The sequence below is a fragment of the Mobula birostris genome, chromosome 1 (genome assembly GCF_030028105.1).
Source record: "Mobula birostris isolate sMobBir1 chromosome 1, sMobBir1.hap1, whole genome shotgun sequence".
NCBI classification, from domain to species: Eukaryota; Metazoa; Chordata; class Chondrichthyes; order Myliobatiformes; family Myliobatidae; genus Mobula; species Mobula birostris.
Window position 1 is genome coordinate 170,726,276 of NC_092370.1, and position 15,213 is coordinate 170,741,488.

The window sequence follows — 15,213 nt, forward strand, 5'->3', positions numbered from 1 at the left end:
TATGCTTGATCGTGAGCCTATGCTGTACACCCTTGACTTGGAGCCTTCTTTCACAAATGATATGTGATGTTCTGTGCAGCATGGGGCATGAGATAAGTTGTGCTGCAGTACTCTCTGCTCAACCGCTTCTGTTACAACTTTGAGAACGTTGTTAAGTCTCCAAAAACATATGCTGGAAAAGCTTCATCTGGACTCATTGTGACACTGACACATATTTACTCTAAGTACAGATGCTCCAGCTGAATATTGGAACTAACTTGGGCATTTTATTTATATTATAGGCAGCCAAAGAACCAATGCTCAGATTTTCTGATCAGGCTTGTTTCACTGCTCGTAAGTGTGAAATAGCTAAACTACAATTCTTTCTGAAACGAATAGCTTCATCAGTTCCTGGGTTAGTTCATTGATCTCCTTTTTCCGATTTCTCAACAAAAACAGAAAATGCTGAAAATGTTCAGCAGATCAGGCTGCATCTGTAGGAAGAGAACCCTGATTAATGTTGCAGATGGAATACCTTTTGTCAGAACTGAAATGGAGACAGCAGCAGCTTCAGGACAAAAGCCATTTATCTGAGCTGGGTAGGAGAGACAAGAAGCACATTAAGCTGCAGAAGAGAATGAAGTGGTTGGGGGAAGGTTGGATGCCTTTGGTAGGGTCAAATTGAAGTGAATGGGGATAAATGATAAATAAGGCTACCTGGTCCTTGACTGAATGGGACATTTAGATTAGTAAGAATGTAGAAGAATATAGGAGTTACAAAATTAACAAAAAACACTGAGAAAGGAAAAAACATACAACTCAGCCAGTTTCACAGGTGAATGATGGATACAGGCAGAAATCGAGCAACCTTAAATTGTAGAATTTGTTATAAAGTCCAGAAGGCTGTAATGTTCCTATATGGAAGATGTTCCTCAGGCAGGTGTTGGGCCTGATTGTAATAATTCAGGAGGCCGCAGATAGCTCAGAATGGGAGTGAAGAATTAAAGTGGTGAGCAATGGGAAATTCGTTCAGACTCAACATAGGCTCTCTACAAAGCGATTATCTCATCTTCATGAGGTTTCTCTGATGCAAAGACCACGTTGTGAATACAGTAGACTACATTGAAAGAAGTGTAAGTAAATCACTGCTTTATCTGGAAAGACAACTAGTGTCCCTCAATAGTGGGAAGGGAAGAGGTGAAAGATCAAGTGTTGTATCACCCGCAGTTGCATCAGGAAGTGCCGTAAGGAAAGTAATGGTTGGTGGGAATGATAGAGTGGACCAGAGTCTCTCTACTGGAATGGTCCCTATATAATGGTGCTTGGGTTAAAATTCTAAATCGGAGAAAGGGCAATTCTGATGGCATTAGAAGCTATCTGGTAAGCGTGGATTGGGGTAGGTTGTTTTCTGGTAAAATGATGTTTGATAAGTGGGAGGTCTTCAAAAGTGAAATATTGGAAGTGCAGAATTGGAACTGTATGTCCTTTTTAGGATAAAAGGCAAGACTAACAGCTTTAGGAATGTCTTGTCTTGGACCACCTCGTGTTGCCAGTGTCCTCCAAACTCTGATGCTCCTCCTCCTCCGTTGGAGGGATAAGTTGATTATTTTCACCTTTGTCTTGTTTTAGTTACCAGTGCACGTGGACGTTGTTTTATTGGTCTCACTTAAATTCCCTTTGTTACATTCATCTTTGCTCAGTCCTGAGTTTACCTACTTTGTGTGCAGTGGGTTCCAAGTCCTAGCCTGTGGCCGCTACCAACCAATCCACAAGTAAGGATTCTTTGCTCAATTCATCCTTGTCTCTGGTCTGCTCTGCACCTGGGCCCACCTGGTCTAAGTCTCTCCTGGTAGTCCACTGGTTAAAGATGCAGAACTTCACTAGAACTGTTCATGCCTCAAGGAGATCTGTGATTTTTTTTTAATGAGAATGATGTAATGGTCTTTTGGAGGTCACCTGATGTAATTTTCCCACCGATGCGAGGTCACGTGATGACATGTGCACCATGGGTATATAAGGGTAGACCCCAGATGACGCAGTTAGTTTTTAGTTTTTAGATTTCCAGGTAGAACGTGCTGTGTCTCTGTTTCCGATGCCTGTTTGTTTTTGTGAAGCAGTTTCATTTTTGAAACGGTTGTGCCTTCTGTTGCAAGGTACAATATTTCTGAACTGGAAATTTTTGCTAGATGTGCTGATGTACCTTATTCCAGCAGCAGTAGAAGGGAGAGTGAAGACTTTATCGAAGTACAGGACCAAAGGATTGAGAGGAGTTGGTATCGTTCAGCAGTTTAACAAAGGATCGACCTTATTGAGACTTCGTTAAGGAGTAGCAACCTGCATCGCAGATAACTCTTGCCAAAAGAAAAAGAGTGCATGCAAAGGTTTGCTCTCTCTAGAATTTAAGGTCAGTTTTTTTAAACTGTTTATTTACTGCATCGTGAATCCTGTGGACAGAACCAGCAGGAAAGTCGCATCTATGAAGAAATCCTTCTCCAGAGAAGTCTCTCCCAATTGAACGTATAAATCTGTTGGACTTTTGAATTTACCATTTTAAGAACTATATCTGACTTTATCGCTTTAAGAACTGTTTTCGCATTTAACGCTTTAAGAACCAGTGCCAAGTGATGATTTGTTGAACGGCTGCATAACGGTTAACTTCCGGTTAAAGTTTTCATTTGTTTTTTTTATCATTTATCTGTGTTTAATAAATGTTTGGTTGTTTTTATATAACCTGTCTCGATTGATATTCATTATTGCCGGTTGTGTAACATAATCTGTGGGGGCTCATCCGGGAGGTGTTCGGATTTTGAGTTTAATTGCTGGTAATTGCGATTTTGATTTGGAAAAGGGAAATATCCGATTTTTGTTTTGGTTTGATCGGTGTGAGTGGTATTCAGCAACAATGGATATTGATGGGTTTATGGACACACCTGACTTGGGGTCTTTAGTGAATGTGAGAAAACCTGAGGTATTGGAGATTGCTAGGAAGTTGGATATTAAAGGAATTAAGAAGAATTCCACCAAGGCTTTCATACAAAGAAAAATCACTGAGCATTATATTACTTTGAAATTGTTTGATGAGGAGGTGTTAGATAAGTTCCAATGAGTAAGCTGGAAATGCAGTTACATCTTCAACAAATAAAGTTAAAGCAATTAGAAGCTGATTTGGAAAAGAGTTGGAAAGAAACTGAAAACCAGAGGAAATTTGAGCTAGAGATGCAGAAATTGAAGTCCGGGAATTAGTCTTCTGGTTCTACAAAACAGTTTATTGCTAGTCGTGAGGTTATTTTGGCTCCTCCATTTAATGAAGCTGAAGTGGACAAATATTTCCAAACATTTCGAAACTGTTGCTCTGAGTTTAAAGTGGCCGAAAGAGCAATGGCCAGTGATGTTACAAAGTGTAATTAAAGGCAAGGCACAACAAGTTTATACAGCTTTAAATGCTGAGCAAGAACTGGATTATGATATTGTTAAGCAACGTATATTAAAGGCATATGAGATGGTTACTGAAGCGTATAGAGAAAGATTCAGAAGTTTGAAGAAATCGGTGGAAAAAACTTATGTGGAATTTGCCTATGAGAAATTTGTGTGTTTTGAGAGATAGGTTTCCTCTAAAAATGTGAATGGGGAGTATAATAAATTAAAAGAGTTGATTTTGCAGGAGGAATTTAAAAGAAGCATTCCTGTTGAAGTGAGAACATACTTAAATAAACGGGACACTGCTACATTGCAGGAAATTGCTGAACTAGCTGATGAGTATGTTTTAATTCACAAGAATAAATTTTCTCCAGGTAAAATTTTTAAAAGGAAAAATAGCACAGAGAGTCAAGGTAAACCAGAAATTAAACCTGAAGTTAGTGAGAAAAGTAAGGATGAAGGGAGACATGTGAAGGAAAGACATTCTGGTATTGTTTGTAATTATTGTAAGAAACCTGGACATGTAGTAGCTAATTGCTTTCGATTGAAAAGGAAAGAGAAAGAAGCCATCCCAGATGCTTGTGTGCAGCATATTGAAAAACTTGTAAAGCCACAGGGTTCAGAAAATATTAATGAAGATGTGTTAGAGTCTGACCAAGTTAAAAAAGGATATGAAACTTATATAACAAAAGGATTTGTATCCTTGAAAGAAGGATCCAATTCAGTACCAATAAGGATACTTAGAGATACCGGAGCTTCTCAATCACTAATATTAGACAGGGTGCTAAAGTTTAGTGATGAGTCTGACATTCATGAGGTAAATTATATAAGAGGAGTTGGAAGTGCCCTTATGCAAGTACATTTACATAGAGTAAATTTAAGGTCAGGATTAGTTACAGGGGTTGTTAAAGTAGGATTACAATCCAGTTTACCTGTGAATGATGTTTCTCTTTTGTTAGGGAATGATTTAGCAGGTGGACAAGTTTTTCCTGAAGTGCATTTGACAATAAATTCAAATTCTGAGGAACCACAGAGGGATTCTAACACAGATTCTTCCTGTGTTGTAACAAGAGCTATGGCTAAAAAGAGTGGTGTAAAGGATGAGGTTGTTACCCATGACAGTTCAAATCAAGATTCAAATTTTGAGGATGTATCAGAAACCTTCTTACCTATATTATTTGATCAGGATTTTGGTGGTAAGTCTGACCAGGAAGATTTGTCTTTTTCTCGGAAGGAGATGATAGCAGAGCAGGGTAGAGATCCTGAGATAGTTAAATTAAAAGAATAAGCTCTTCCAGATAGTGAAATTGAAAAAGTGCGAGTCAGATATTATTTTGAAAAGGGGGTATTAATGAGAAAGTGGAGATTGCCTACAATTCCTGCTAGTGAGGAATGGGAAATTAATCATCAGGTCGTAGTTCCTAAAATTTACCGAAATGAGATTTTAACTCTGGTTCATAGTATTCCTTTGGGTGGTCATTTAGGTGTAAAGAAAACTATGAACAAAGTTTCTAAACATTTTTATTGGCCTAGTTTAAGACAAGATGTGGTGAATTTTGTAGAACGTGACATACGTGTCAAATTGTGGGTAAACCTAATCAGGTTACTCCAGTGGCCTCACTGCAACCAATTCCTGTATTCGGTGAGCCGTTCTCAAAAATCATTGCAGACTGTGTAGGTCCTTCGCCAAAAACTAAAACTGGACATCAATATTTATTAACTATTATGTGCACAGCATCTAGGTTTCCAGAGGCAGTACCTCTTAGGAATATAACAGCCAAAACTGTGACAAAGGCTCTTATAAAATTCTTTATTTATTTTGGGTTGCCTAAAGAAATACAATCAGATCAAGGTAGTAATTTTATGTCTGGGTTGTTTCAGCAGATAGTTTATAAACTGGGAGCAAAACAGATTATTTCCTCAGCCTATCATCCAGAATTACAAGGAGCCTTGGAGAGATTTCATTCTACACTAAAAACTATGATTAGGACATACTGTGTGGAAAATGAAAAGGACTGGGATGCAGGTATACTTTACTACTTTTTGCAGTAAGGGAGGCAGTACAAGAATCATTAGGTTTTAGTCCTTTTGAACTTGTGTTTGGACATAGATTTCAAGGACATTTGGCCTTGTTGAAGGAACAGTGGATTAATAAAGAAGTACATACTAATTTGCTAGATTATGTTTTAAAATTTAAAAGAAGGTTGTATAAAGCTTGTAGCTTGGCCAAGGAAAATTTAAAGTTAGCTCAAGAGAAGATGAAGGCTTGGTATGATAGGGAAGCTAGGATGAGGTCATTTAAGCCTGGAGATAAGGTGTTGGTTCTTTTCCCAGTGCAAACGAACCCATTACAAGCCAAATTTCATGGACCTTATGAGATTAAATCTAAGGTAAATGATGTAGATTATGTGGTAAAAACTCCAGATCGGAGAAAGACAACACAGCTGTGTCATATAAATATGATAAAACTGTATTATGAGAGAGAAGCTGCTCTTATGACTGTTGTGATCAATAATGAGTCTGATCTTGATAAAAACTTAATGGAGGATTCATCTGAAACTCATTTTAAACCCAACATTATTTCAGCCAGGTTACCAAATTCAAAAATTCTAGAAAATATTGATGAAAAATTAGCTCACTTACAGCCAGAGCAGAGAGAGCAGATGAAACAATTAATTTTTAAATACAGAGATTTATTTCCAGACTTCCCTAGAAGAACCACCGTGGCTACGCATGATGTAGATGTTGGAGATGCAAAACCCATAAAACAAAATCTATATCGAATGAACAGGGAAAAATGTGAACTTGCTGTATGAGAAATTAAGTATATGTTAGAGAATAATATTATTAGACCTTCTAATTCGAATTGGATTTCACCGTGCGTTATGGTGCCTAAGCCAGACAATAATATTAGGTTTTGTACGGATTACAGAAAGGTGAATGCTGTGACAAAAACTGATGCATATCCAATCCCTAGGGTAGATGATTGTGTGGATAAAGTTGGACAGGCCAAATTCCTTACAAAAATTGATTTGTTAAAAGGTTATTGGTGTGTTCCATTGACGGATAGAGGTAGAGAGATTTCTGCATTTGTAACCCCTCTGGGTTATATGAACATAATGTTCTTCCATTTGGGATGAAGAATGCACCAGGTATTTTTCAGAGGAAGATTAATAGTGTGATTCAGGAATTAAAAGATACAGATGCATATATTGATGATTTAGTTACAGGAAATAATACGTGGAAAGCACATATTACTGCAGGGAAGAAACTATTTGAGAGACTTTCAAAAGCTAACTTATCTATTAACTTAGCTAAAAGTGAATTTGGTCATGCCACAGTGACTTACCTTGGTTATGTTGTGGGTCAGGGGAAATTAGCACCTGTTCAAGTGAAAGTTCAGGCAATTTTGGAAGTACCCACTCTAACTGGTAGAAAAACTCTCAGAAGATTCTTGGGAATGGTAGGATATTACAGAAAATTCTGTAAAGATTTTGCCAACATTGCTCTTCCATTAACTAATCTCTTGAAGAAAAATGAAAAGTTTGTTTGGACAGAGTCTTGTCAGGAGGCATTTGATAAATTGAAAACTATAATATGTAGTCAACCTGTACTTAAATCTCCTGACTTTGAAAAAATATTTTCATTAGCTGTAGATACTAGTGATGAAGCTGCAGGAGCAGTGTTACTTCAAAGAGATGATGGTGATGAAGTTGATCGTCCGGTGGCTTATTTTTCTAAGAAATTTAATGCCCGTCAAAGAAATTATTCAACAATAGAGAAAGAGTTGTTATCTCTTGTTTTGGCTTTACAACATTTTGAAGTGTATGTTGGTACTACTCATAAACCACTCACAGTTTATACCGATCACAATCCGTTAGTGTTTTTGAGTAAGATGAAAAAAAAATAGAAGGTTAATTGGAGTCTAATATTACAGGAGTACAATATTTTGATCACTCATATTAAGGGTAAAGATAATGTGATCGCTGATTGTTTATCTAGATGTTAAATGTACAATGAAAATTTGTTCTTTGGAGTGGTATTTTAACATTTGTAACTCTCCTACTGTATATTAGTTTGTAAAGTGCTGAAAGATAAGACTGTATATATTGTGTATATTGTAAATTTTATACCTTTGTATTTTTTTTGTATAAATTGTTAATTGTTAAAATTTTGTTCTTTAAGAGACCAAATTTTTTTTGGAGGGAGGTGTTACATGCCTCAAGGAGATCTGTGTTTTTTTTGTGAGAATGATGTAATGGTCTTTTGGAGGTCACTTGATGTAATTTTCCCGCCGATGTGAGGTCACGTGATGACATGTGCACCACGGGTATATAAAGGTAGACCCCAAATGACGCAGTTAGTTTTTAGTTTTTAGATTTCCAGGTAGAATGTGCTGTGTCTCCGTTTCTGTTGCATGTTTGTTTTTGTGACGCAGTTTCATTTTTGAAACGGTTGTGCATTCTGTTGCAAGGTACAATATTTCTGGACTGGAAATTTTTGCTAGATGTGCTGATGTACCTTATTCCAGCAGTAGTAGAAGGGAGAGTGAAGACTTTATTGAAGTACAGGACCGAAGGATTGAGAGGAGTCGGTATCGTTTGGCAGTTTAACAAAGGATTGACCTTATTGAGACTTCGTTGAAGGAGTAGCGACCTGCATCGCGGATAACTCTTGCCAAAAGAAAAAGAGTTCATGCAAAGGTTTGCTCTCTCTAGAATTTAAGGTCAGTTCTTTTAAACTGTTTATTTACTGCATCGTGAATCCTGTATACAGAACCAGCAGGAAAGTCGCGTCTATGAAGAAATCCTTCTCCAGAGAAGTCTCTCCCAATTGAACGTATAAATCTGTTGGACTTTTGAATTTACCATTTTAAGAACTATATCTGACTTTATCGCTTTAAGAACTGTTTTCGCATTTAACGCTTTAAGAACCAGTGCCGAGTGATGATTTGTTGAACGGCTGCATAACAGTTAATTTCCGGTTAAAGTTTTCGTTTGTTTTTTTTAATCATTTATCCGTGTTTAATAAATGTTTGGTTGTTTTTATATAACCTGTCTCGATTGATATTCATTGTTGCCGATTACGTAACGGCATGGCAACCCCTTCCCTTCCCCTACCCCACCCCCGCCATTACAACAAGACTGAGCCCAAACATGGACCCAACAAAGTATGAGCATCTCCGATCAGTGCTGGCCAGCTGGGAAATCATGGTAGGTAGACATGTGCATATGTTCCAGTAGATCTTAACCACGCTACAGATGCTCTACTGAGACCACCCAGCTGAGCCAGCAAACCCCTGCTGCTCTCCTCCTCACCCCTCAACTTCTGAGTCTCCAGCCAACAAAGACACATCACCTGCTTGTCCTTTTCCAGTTTCCCATGGTGGCACCGGAGTAATCTGATGGCAACGAAGGGACGTGTGCAGGGTTTCTCACACATTATTCTCTGGCTTTTGAACTGCAACCCACCAAACTCCCCTCTGACCACTGCAAGATGACTTAAATCATCTCTCTCCTCTCTGGAAGTGTTCTTGCCTGAGCTACAGTGCTCTGGGAGACGACCTCTCTCTGGGTTGTGCAGATATATCCTTCTTCATCGGAGAGATGGAGAAGGTGTTTGACCACCCAATCAGCAGATGAGAGGCAGCCAACCAGCACCTCGAACTTTGTCAGAGCACCCATAGCATATGGCTGACTACACAACTGAGTTCCACACCCTTCTGGTAGAGAGTGGTTGGAGCACTGAAACCCTTCTGGCCATATTCCACCATGGGTTATCGGGTGAAATTAAAAATTAATTGGCAGCCAGAGACCCAGCTCAGGATCCCTAGACTCAATGATCCTTCCATCCAGATATAGGCAATCATCTCCAGGAAAGGAGAAGAGAGCACCACAGTGAGTCCTCTAGAGTTGCCAATCTCTGAGCCCCTCCAGCCTCATTGGACTTGGCGTGGTAATGCACACTCCCCAGCTCCCCTCAACGTCCTCCAGAAGAGCCGACGCAGCTGGGTAGAACCTTAGTTCCCCCAGCTGAGCAGGACCAGAGAATAAAGGGAAAGTGTTGCCTCTGCTGTGGTGAGCCCGGCAATTTTTGTTCTGCCCGTCCTGAGTTGTCGGGAAAAATCTAGACCAGTCCAAGGGAGGGGAATGTGTGATAGGTTCCACCATTCCTCCCAGGTCTACCCCCATCTCTTGGGGCCAACAAAAACATGCTCTTAGAGCCCTTTATGGATTCTGGTGCAGCAGGCAATTTTCTGGACCTCAATTTAGCAAAACATTGCTAAGTGTCCCTTGTCCATCTCATCCACCCAGCAATAGCCACAGCTCTGGACAGGAAACCTCTAGGTCCTGGAAGGACCTGCCACCTCACTGCTCTCATCTTCTACATATAGAACAACATACCAACACTATCCAGTTTCACCATGTACATTCTCCTGAGTTTCCATTCATCTCAGGACAACCCTGGTTCGCTCTCCACAACCCACAAGTTAACTAGTCCACCAGGGCACTCCAAGGATGTTCTTCTTGCTGTTGGGCCACATGCCTACCCATCTCTCCCAGATGTCTCCAGTCTCTCCTGAGCTATCCCAAGTTCTTCCTGAGTACACAAACCTGGTAGTAAGAAAAGGGCCACACCACTCCTATCTCATTGAATCTATGACTGCGCAATTGAATTGTTGCCTGGAACCTAGAGGACAAAGGGTACTCTACTCCCTATCAGCTCCAGTAAAGGTGGCCATGGAGGAGTATGTCTGTGATAACCGTGTCCATTTTCATTCATCCCTCTACATCCCCTACTGGTGCAGCCACCTTCTTCATCACAAAAAAGACTGAAGGTCTCAGAAAATGTATAGATTATCATGGCCTCAATAAGATCACAGTGAAGAATTTGTATCCCTTGCCACTGATGACCATGCCTTTCGAGTTGCTGCAAAGAGCAACCATCTTTACTAAACTGGACCTCCAAAATGAATACAACTTGGCCCACATTTGGGAGGGTGATGAAGGGAAGCCAGCTTTTTACACCCCTTCTGGCCACTATGAATATCTCATGATGCCATTTAGTTTATCAATGGTCTTACGGTCTTCCAGACCTTTATCAGCAAAGTTCTCCAAGAGATTCTACATCACTTTGTCTTCATGTACCTGGATGGTGCACTCATCTTCTCCAAGTCCTACCATGAACATTGTTTACTCCAGAACCGACTGTTCATCAAGCTGGAAAAGAGTGAGTTCCACATCTACAGTGTCCTTCCTCGGGTTTATTGTCTCAAAGACCGTAAGACATAGGAGTAGAATTAGACCACTTGGCCCATTGAGTCTCCTTTGCCATTTCATCATGGCTGATTTATTAACCCTCTCAACCCCATTCTCCTGCCTTCTTCCCATGACTTTGACCCCCTGACTAACCAAGAGCCTATCAACCTCTGCTTTGAATATACTCAATTATCTGGCCTCCATAGCCCTGCATGACAATGAATTCCACAGATTCACCACCCTCTGGCTAAAGAAAATTTTCCTCATCTTTATCTTAAATGGACGTACCTCTATTCTGAGACTGTGCCCTCTGGTCCTAGACTCTTCTACTGTAGGAAACACCGTCACCACATCCACTCTATCTTCGCCTTTCAATATTTGGTAGGTTTCAGTCAAATTCCGTGACTATGGGCCCAGAGCCATCAAACACTCGTCATGCGTTAACCGTTTCATTCTCGGAAACCTCTCCTGGATCCTCTCTAATGGCAGCACATCTTTTAGATAAGGGACCAAACATGCTCACAATATTCCAAGTGCAGTCTAACCAATGCCTTACAAAGCATCAGGACCACATCCTTGCTCCTATATTCTAGTCCTCTTGAAATGAATTTGCCTTCCTTACGACCAACCCAACCTGCAAGTTAACCTTTAGGAAATCTTGTATGGACTCCCAAGACCCTTTGCACCTCTGATATTTGATTTTTCTCCCTGTTTAGAAAATAGTCTATGTCTTTATTCCTTCTACCAACGTGCATGGCCATACGCTTCCTCACACTATATTCCATCTGCCACTTCTTTACCTATTCTCTCAATCTGTCCAAGTCCCTCTGTAGACTTTCTGCTTCCTCAACACTATCTGCCCCTCCACCCATTTTTGTATTGTCTGTCAACTTGGCCACAAAGCCATCAATTCCATCATCATCATCATCATTGACATAAAACATGGAAAGAAGCGGTCCCAATATCGACCCCTGCGAAACACCACTAGTGACCTGCCGCCAACTAGAAAAGGCCCTTTTACCCATTCCTTGCCTCCTGCCAAAGAGCCAATCTTCTATCTATGCTAGTATCTTTCCTGTAATACCATGGGCTCTTACCTTGTTAAGGACCTCATGTATGGCACCATGCCAAAAGCCTTCTGAAAATCCAAGTAAACAATATCTACTGCCTGTTATTTCATCAAAGAACTCCAGCAGATATTTGGTGATAGATATTTGTAATTCCACCAAATGGGGACTTGCAGATGGACTCTAACAAGACCCAAGCCATCAGGGATTGAGCACAACCCACAATGATCAAGAGCTCCAGCAATTTCTGGGGTCCGCAGATTTTTTTACCAGAGGTTCATCCACAACTTCAATTCTATCACAGTATCTCTTACCACTCTGCCTGACTGCTGGCCCATTTCGCTGGACCCCAGAAGCTGAGGTGACTTTTCGAGAATTGAAGTGTCGCTTCACAAAGACTTCTGTGCTTGCTCTCCCTGACCCTGAGCTGCCATTCACTGCTGAAGTAGACACCTCTGATGCTAGGGTTGGGGCTGTTCATTCACATTCCCCCCTCCCCATCTAACCAGAAACTCCAACCCTGTGCTTTCTTCTCCCAATAGTTCTCCCCTGTGGAGAGGAATTATGGCACGGGAAATAGAGAGCTGATGACAATCAGATTAGCCCTGGAGGCGTGGAGACATTGGCTGGAGGTGGCCAAACATTCATCTGTTGTCTGGACAAACCACAAGAACCTGGCCTATACTCCAGAGGAAAAGTGGTTAAATTCACACCAGGCTGCGTGGTCTCATTTTTTTAATAACCATTTTGATCTTATCATTACCTCAGAGAATCTCAGCGAATCTCAGGCTCATAGAATCAGAAGCTGGATGCCCTCTCCAGGCAGATTGAACCAAAAGACCTAGTCGTTGTCCCATCCTCCCAAGGTCCAGGCTGGTGGAACAGTTCCAATGGGAGGTTGAGGTCATCATCAGGAGAGCACAACAGCACAAGGCAGACCCAGTTGGCAGCACACCATGTTGTCTGTCGTCTTTTTGTCCCTAAATCTGTCCAATTAGATGTGTAACAATGAGGGCACACATCACATATCACAGGGTATCTAAGGACTGCTCAAATGGAAGAGTACATGCAGTTCTGGTGGCTGGGCATGTATGGGAATGTCAATTCCTATATGAAAGCCTGACACATCTACGACTGGAACAAGGAACCCAGTTCACATCCACAGGAGCTATTACACCCAGTGTCCATTTCTTCCCATCCCTGGTCCCGTACCTCTTCGGACTTCATTGCCAGTCTGCGAACATCACAAGGTAACACTGGGATTATGGTGGTGAGGGACCAGTTCTTTGAGGCTTGTCACGTTGTGCCCATACCAAGCTTCCCTCAGCTTGGGAGATGGCCAACCTTATGCTGCAATACATGTTTAGGGTACACAGCTTTCCCCAGGACGCTGTTTCTGACTGAGACCCTCAGTTTGTCTTCCAGTTCTGAAAGGCCTTCCGTTGGCTTATTAAAGCTATGGTCGGTCTCTCATTGGAATTTCACCCCCCAGTACACTGTGCAGGCAGAGAGGTCCAATCAGGACCTGGAGAAGAACCTGAGGTGTCATCCATCCACCTGGAGCGACCACTTGCTCTGGACAAAGCTTGCTGATAACACTGTGTTGCTCTTCTACTGGTATGTCTCCCTTCGAGAGTCGTTTTGGTTACCCCCACCCCCCTCCCACTTCTGTTTCCCAAGAAGGGGTCCGAGGTGGAAGTCCTGTCTGCAGAACAGCTAGCTTGCCATTGCTGGCAAAAATGGAGGAAAGCTCAGGCAGCCCTGCCGAAGGCCTCTCTGTAACAACAGTAGCAAGCCAACCATCAGAGTCTGCTGCAGCATTTGTTCCCTCCTGGTCAAAAAAATCTATCTATCAACGACATCCCTCTGTGGTTTAAGTCTCAGAAACCAGTGCCATGCTACATCAGACTATCAAGGTTCTCCATCAGATCAACCCAGTTATTTACCATCTTTAGTGGACATATACCATGAATGTCAACTCCACCTTCCATGTTTGCCATCCAAAGCTCCTTCTGTGCAGTCCGCTGGCAAGGTCCTGAGTTTGCCCACAGCTCTTTGCATCATTTGCCAGTGTTCACCATCTGTTAGCTTCTGGATCCTTTTCTGGTTCATGGCTGCTCTAGTACTTGGTGAAATGGGAGGAATATAGCCCACAGGAAATGCTGTGGGTACCCCCCCCCCCCCCCCAGCCACCCCAATGACATTCTGGACCTGGACCTGATCAAAACCTTCCACCATTGCCCTGGGATGTCAGCAGCCAGTCAGGAAAAGGTATTGGGATTCCTGTCATGCCTCAGTCTGACCATCTGGGGGCCCCAAAGTCCTTCAGGTTCCGATACTCCTGCACCCGTAATTGTTAGTTGATTAGTTTCACCTATGTGTTATCTTAGTTACCAGTGCACTGTGTCTTCTTGTTTATTTGTTTCCTGTCTTGTTCGTCTTTGCTCAGTCCTGAGTTTACCTACCCTGTGTGTAGTGATTCTTGAGTCCTAGCATGTATTCTCTACTAACCAGTTCACAAGTAAAGATTCTTTGTTCAGTTCCATCCTCATCTCCAGTCCCCTCTGCACTTGGGTCCACCTGGTCTAAGTCTCTCCTTGAAGACCACTGATTAAAGAAACAAAACTTGAGCATAACAATCCCAGTTCAAACCCAGCCCAGCGACCTCCACTGTTACAAGTGAACTTTGTTTATTGGTGGATATTGAGACCCTGGTGAAGAAAAAGAAGGCCCATTTAAAGTATAGATAGTTAGGATCAAATGAGGTGATTGAAGTGTATAAGAAGATCAAGAGGAAATTGAAGAAATAAATCAAGAGGGCAAGAAGAGGACATGAGGTTACAGAGGCAGACAAGGTGAAAGAGAATCCCAAGGGTTTCTATAAAGTTCAAAGTAAATATATTATCAAAGTTACATATATGTAACCTATACAACCCAGAGATGCATTTTCTTGCAGGCATTCACAGAACAAAGCAATATAATAGATTCTCAATGAAAAACTACTCACAAACACAGACTGACAACCCAAAGTGCAAAAAAAGATGAACTGTGAGAATACTAAATAAATAAATGGATAAATAAAACTAAGAACATGAGATGTGGAGTTCTTGAAAGTGAGTTGATCAGTTGAGGAAGCAGTTCATTGTTGAGGTAAGTGAAGTTATCCATGCTGGTTCAGGAGCCTGATGATTAATAACTGTTCCTGTGCCTGTTGGTGTGAGATATAAGGCTCCTGTAACACTCACAACACGCTGGAGGAACTCAGCAGGTCAGGCAGCATCAGTGGAAAAGATGAGTCGACATTTCAGGCTGGAACCCTTCGTCAGGACTGAACAAAGAAGGAGGGGGAAGGATTTGAAGAATGCTTGTAGGTTCAGTTGAAAGACCAGTAATTTGAAAGACAAAGGGGTGGGGGAGGGGAAGCAGGGATGTCATAGGCAGGAAAACAATGGGTAGTAGAAGAAGGAGGCGGAACAATGAGGGAGGAGATA